Consider the following 6952-nt stretch of genomic DNA (forward strand, 5'->3'; position numbering starts at 1 on the left):
CTAGTTGTAATGCAGACATATACATTTTCACACCTGTAAATTTAGAGTGATGCTTAATTTGCAGTCATTATAATTCTTGGATTAGATTAATTAAACTATATTGTCTGCCACAAACAGAATCTAGCTTTCAATTTCCGATGCAGGATAGAAAATAAAAAGGAACACTTATATTGCTTGCTATAGCAACACACATGCTTTTCTTTCAGATACTCATTTGCCGTGGAAGAGGCTTCTGTATTCATCACAGTGGAATTTTTTGAAAGAATTCTCTATAAGTAATTTATAATCAACGCATGTTTAGGAGCTCAGATAATAGACACTAATAAAAGGATCTCATCTTAAAACTTCAATCTGAGATCATTTAGTGGTCAGTCCAAAGTAAAAAGCCCATCCTATTGTTGTTGAAGCAGAAGTCAAGTCACCAGAATAAAGATAGTTATCTAAAGAGACCCCGGTACATACATTAAAAACCTTTACTTATAAAAACAAAATGTGCAAGTACCTAAAATCCCGAAGGGCTGCTATCTGTTTCAAAGATGCAACCTAAGTGGAGCGATCCCTGCACAGGTTTGAGTTAGCAACATGTGATATAGTCACATGACATCGGGAGGAGAATTGTTCTGTAAAACACTCAATAGGCATGACATAGGGAGGTACTATATTATCAATCAGCCTCTATGTGCAAAGAGAAAGGAAGAGAGGAGGTGTTGTCAATGGAGGTTTCCACCTCCAGAACACACCAGGACTTAGATTTATTTCTTGATATATTTAATATGCTGGCTGCAGAACAATAAAGTAAAATGTAAGGCAGGGACCTCAATAGATGAACACATTAATTTTCTTGGCTTTGCCTTAAAAGTGACCCTTTCACAAAAATCATTATTAGGTGCCTGCAGAAGAAGCCTTTGAAGACATACTTCTGGCTGTCGGTGAGTCTGATCTTCGCTGTTTTAAGCACTAAAGACCGGGAGAAGAAGAAGACTGCAAAGTTTGAACTTGCTGACTGTCGAAGAGGTAAGTATTCAGAAACGTATTTTTCAGGCATGGTTTATTGGATTTTTTTAAAACAACAGAGTCACTTTACATAACTAATTAAGATGGCTCATGTTGTTTTAAAATGAGAAGGTTTTGATATAACATAGTAAAAGTTACCACCAACTACGTTACTTACAAATAAAAAGAGAAACTTTGCAACCTAATACCTGATATTTTTTAAAACAGATATGTGCTCAAATTCTCCAGCACATACCAATGACAGACAGCACAGCTTGCACATAGAACTAAAAACATGTTACTGTATTTTGGTAAATAAGCTTTTTTTTTGTCCTCCTTTGATCCACTTATCAATTACAGGCTGAGAAAGAGTGACTGCCTCACACTGCAACAAAAAAGTGAAACTCATCCATATCTCCAGATAGAAACATGGGGACGCCATAAAACATAACTTTCTTAGGTAGAAATGTTTTATCATTACAATTTGACTATGTAACTTGTGCAATAACAGATTTTTCCATAATGCAAAGACTATACAAATGAAGACAGAACAAACTGATTATATGCATATTACAAAAAATATATTTAAGCTACAACCAAGAACTTGCTCCTTGGCTCCATAAAGTGGTGGGAGTGGCATGTGAATGGCATTCACCTTGCATATGGCTGGGCAGAAGCATTATAAATGAACCCCTATGTGTTAATGTTTTCTCGATAACTTGTATCTGTTATTCAACAACAGAAAAGGAGAATCATCACTAAGCAAAATATTACTGCTACAGTGCACAAAAAATACTACTACACAGCAGCATTTTTGTTTTTACCTATTACAAACTCTCCATCTACCACATCCAAGGATATCCTAAGGATCACACTTTGTGCTGTTCACAATAGTAAGAAGTGATATTTTTTTCAACAAATTACCTTTTTGTGATATGTCTCGCTTGGTTATCTTTAGAAATATGAAAATCTGTCAGCTTTACCAACAGGGACCTGTGAAATGTGTCATCTCACTCTCTAATTTACACTAGTCTCTCTATAATTAATGTACATTCTCCAGCATGTACAGCAGTTTGACAACAGGAATTCTGTGATTTGAAATAAAAACAGTTATTTGTGACACGAGTATCTAGAACACAGGCAAATGCAACATACACTGCTATCTGTTTTGTGTATTCATTTCTAGCAACATCTTGATTTTCTGCAATTTGCAGTAAGGTTCTGCAGATGACCCTGCCCTCTAATTGCCTTTGTTCTGGATATTAAAATATCCAAACTAGCAGAGTACAGGATTAAGCATAAATCTGCTGTATGTTGCCTATGAAATTATGGGATTTAAGTATGGGAGTAAGGTAAATCCTGTGTATTCTTATAGGCAGATGGGAAAGTAGAACTTTTAACAATCTTCTTACAGGCAGAGCTCTGTCCAAGAAAGATCCCTAGAGTAGAACTGGAAAAGGGATTTCTGATTATATTATCTTCCACCAAACTCTAATAACTTCCCATTGGGATTTCGACACAAGCTATATTTCACTTCAAAAAGGAGTCTGCTAATGGTGTCTTGCATGTGATTACTATTTAAAACATATTTGGAGTCCCCTGGTTCATATTGTTCTTCCTCTGACTTGAATCAGCTGTTCCTCTGAGAGTGGCTGGATATTCACCACAGGATATACTTTATATAAGATGACCAAGAACAGGGAGAACAGAACAACTGGTGTGGATGCCTTTAGATTATAGAGTAATAGATTTATCTAGCTGGAGGAACTGAGTGTACTCTTTCCTTGCACAGACTGGGAATAAGTCAAACATTAAACTGCTTGGAGCAGCAAAACTCTCCTCTACTACAGTATTCACCATGATCAGTGTGCAGATACTTTCCAATTCAAACTCAGAAAAACACTTGAAGGCAAAAATTCTTATATCAAAATGCAAAACAGAAAATTAAAACTCAGGTATATATTGTAAACTACTGTCATAGACCTAGGTGGTTTATCTGTGTCACTAGCAGGAAAAAGAATGGTCTTCACTAGATCTTCTGAGGGTGCAAAAGGAACATGGTTTATGACAACAACTACAGTGCAGGCCTCAAGGTCAGCTAGGTTGTCACATCGGAAAGTACAGTAATCTTTAATCCCAAGGGAATTTTACATGGAACTACTGTGCTGCAACTGTGTGCCAAGTTTTTGGCACGTAGTAGTGGTGCAGTGTCATTCCAACATGTTTGGCAGGTGGCAACACCTGCTGAATATACCCTGCTGTATAATTTTTGCAGTGCAACAAAGCATCACGTTAATGTGTACAACACTCTCTGGCTACAATGCCAACTTGTTGTGGGCGGCCGGGGGTGTGGTAAAAACGCAGATCAACCGTTCATTTTTCCTTGACCACATGTGTGAACTCAGCCTAAGGGAGTTGAGAATCTTCACACAATAAAATCCACTTCAATTATTTAATGATGTGAAAGCAAATGCCTGTTTACTTATGTAATCTGTACATGATTGGATAAATCAAGTTAATATTGACACAATTTATTGTGTGAAGATTCTCAGCAACTTTAGTAAATCAGCCTAAGTATGTTTGAGCAGTCCAGGAAGAGGATGTGTATCAGGATCAGGGAAGGAGCTAGAGACTAGCATACTGCATGAGATATCAAGCCATGGTTAAATTGTTACAGCTATAATTTATTTGCCAAGAATCATCAGGTTGTCATGAATCTGGAATTCTGGTTAAAGTAACTGCTCAGATTTGTCATTATGCATCCAATGCATTCATGACTGCCCAGGGCAGGTTCTTTGCTATCTCCCAGAAAGAAACCGCAACGTTGCATAACACAAAATCACTTAATAAGAAGCTGTTAATGTATGAAGTGTGCTTCTTGAGATCTAGCTGCAACAGACAACATAAATCTAAGATAAATAATGATTTTAGGTAACTTTAACACTTTAGCACAACTACCATGTTTCCTGAATTGCATTAGCAGTTCATGGACTGATTTTGCTTGTTGCTCAGAGTTGTCATTTAAATAAACCTCTCAAGTGAGTAAAATATTAGCATTGGTTTAAACCAATAAAATCAGAGACCAGGAGGTGACAGCCTACATCTTTATTTCCTGAGAAATACAAATCTTGGCTTCCCCATCTGGTACACCAGAACACCACCTCAGCAATGAATTACTCTCATATGGTTAGTGATGCTGAGGAGTTTGTGATGGGGACATGCTAGAGCTCCAACCTAGGAGAACCTATCTAGTAACTGATCCCCCCATGTTCAGGGGGTACTCAGGCACTCAGAGAAAAAAAAAACACAAGCACCTCTGTGAGCCAGCGTTATCCTTTAGAAAAACATGACAGGTTGGCTTTACCATATGCTTTACAACATATCCAACATAAATGCCTTGCAGTACCCTATATGTATTCCCTTTACATTGGTCCCAAAACAGAAAGTGCAAACACACACTAATGATAAGAAAAAGCTATGACAAGTATAAGCTTGAAAGTTTGTTTTCTTTCCAATTTGTTTTGGGACTATAGTGATTAACTAGAGAAACAAATACATTAGAAGCTAGCAAACATTTCATTTCAATTAAGATAATGACCTGATAAAAATCAAAGCACATCAATATATCAGGTAACAATAATAGGAATATTAACTACAGGCTGCAGACATGCTTATTATAATTATACAGGATTTAGATTGTGCCAACAGTTTTCGCTTAACAATACAAATAAAGACAAGATGGTTAGGGGGGCCCTGCCCATGAGAGCTTGCAATCTAAAAGGGGGGGGCAAGTGATACAAAAGGTGATAGGTGTGTGAGAATGAGTTATTTGAGAAAGTATAGTACAGCTGTTAGGTTGAGGCAGTAAAGGTTTACCTGAAGAGATGAGTCTTCAGGGATCGCCTAAAGGCAGAGAGGGAAGGAGATAGCTAGACAGGTTGGGGTAGGGAATTCCAGAGGATGGGAGAAACTCTGAAGAAGTCCTTGAGGCGAGCATGGGAGGATTTGACAAAGGAGCTAAAGAGCAGGAGGTCTTGGGAGGAGCAAAGAGGATGGTTAGGGTAATAATTTGAGATGAGGCTGGAGATATAGCTGGGAGCTTTGTAAGTGGCTGCTAATATTTTGAATTGTTATTCTTCTGGGTAATTGGAAGCCAGTGGAGGGATTGGCAGAGAGGGGTACATACATACATGTACATACTGAGTGGTTGGTGAGGTGGATGAGTCTGTAAACAGCATTCATGACAGACTGAAGGGTGACAGCCTGTGTAGAGGTAGGCCAATGAGGAGGGAGTTGCAATTGTCAAGACGAGAAACAACAAGTGAATGGATGAATAGCTTTGTGGTTTTATTGGTTAGGAAGGGAGATATTTTGGAGATGTTACGAAGGTGAAGACAGCAGGATTTCGATAGTGATTGGATGTAGGGCTGAAAGGTAAGGTCAGAGTTCAAGATTGGTTGCAGATTAAGCTTTCTAGGAGTTTGGAGGTAAATGGGAGTAAGGAGATTGGTCTGAGATAGTTAAAGTAAGTGGAGTCCACTGAGGGTTTTTTCAGTATGAGGGTGAACAGTGCATGTTTTAGAGGTGAAGGGTAAATGCCAGTAGAGAGGGAACGACTGAGTGGACTTCTCATCACAATTGCATCTATCATGTTTTTTTTTAAATGAATGGCAATGTCCTGGGCATTGAATGTGTTAGTGGGTGGAGGCGGTGGGGGGACATAATAGAGATGTAAAAGTAGAAAAGAGCTGACAAGGACTGGATGAGAGTGGTAGCCGGGGTGTTAACGTTATAGTAATGTTAAGTCACCAAGATTGATAGTGGGTAATTCACAGAAGAGAAAGTAGGGTAGCAAGGAAGAGTCATCATGATAAGTTACAGCAATCCTCACTGAAAGTTGAGAAAATACAGTGGACTTCAAAAGAGGAGATGGATAGAGATGAAGGCGGTTAGAACTTAAAAAGTGCTTTGCGGGGATAGAAGAATTCCTGGGTGCGTGAGTCCTGTGGAGGCCACCATGGGACAGGGCAGCAGGAGAAGGAGTCTCATATTCCTGAAACTAGTTTTCAGTAACAGCAAGCATTTTAAGGGAATTGGAGATAAGAAGATCATGGACAGCAAGCAGAGGCGTAGCTACTCTAAAATGCACCTATGGTGTCCCGCCCAGCTCCTTGATACCAGTTATGTCACTAGTCGTCAGGAGCTGTGCAGGAAACCTGAAAAAAGTCAGTGAGTGAAAAAAAAGTCAGCTGTCTCCTTGAGTCGGCAAACTTTTGCTGAGCAATGGAACAGAACCCCCCCTTTCAAGTGGCATTCAGGGCATGTGTTATATGTGCCATGTCTTGGATATGCCACTGGAAAGTGGTGAGCTTGTTAGAGACAGAGCGGGCATTCCAGAGGGGGGACTGGTTTTTGGAAGCAGGCGAATAGAAATTAGAGTGCGTGGATTGGCGATACTGGTTGGGAGGGGGGTAAATATTAGAGCTGCAGCTAACGATTATTTACAAAATCGATTAGTTAGCCGATTATTGAGTTCGATTAATCGGTTAATCGGATAAAAAATAAAATACATTTTAAAAAATGGCAGAATGGCACCGGCTATAGAAGACTAGAAATCACAGCAATAATATATTATACAGCGCAATGCAGAATACCACCAGCTATAGAGGAATACAACAAATGCCAGCAATACAATATAGCTGGCGGTATTCTGCATTGCGCTTTTATAATGTACTATTGCTGGGTTTTGTAGTACTCTATAGCTAGTGGTATTCGGCATTGCACAACTGTATAATGTACTATTGCTGGGATTTGTTGTACTCCTCTATAGCTGGTGGTATTCCGCATTGCGCTGTATGTGTTATTGCTGGGATTTGTAGTCCTCTATACAGTGCAATGCAGAATACCACCAGCTATAGAGGAGTACAACAAATCCCAGCAATAGTACATTATACATACA

At 39.0% G+C, this 6952-nt stretch overlaps 1 protein-coding gene across 1 annotated transcript in view; it reads right to left on the reverse strand.

Annotated features, from left to right (window-relative positions):
• Nucleotides 1-6952, reverse strand: part of ULK4 (unc-51 like kinase 4) — a 463016-nt gene that overhangs the window by 248197 nt on the left and 207867 nt on the right. The gene's annotated exons all lie outside the window — the stretch shown is intronic.

The sequence above is a fragment of the Nanorana parkeri genome, unplaced genomic scaffold (assembly GCF_000935625.1).
Source record: "Nanorana parkeri isolate BGI_ZX_2015 unplaced genomic scaffold, ASM93562v1 scaffold498, whole genome shotgun sequence".
Classification (NCBI taxonomy): domain Eukaryota; kingdom Metazoa; phylum Chordata; class Amphibia; order Anura; family Dicroglossidae; genus Nanorana; species Nanorana parkeri.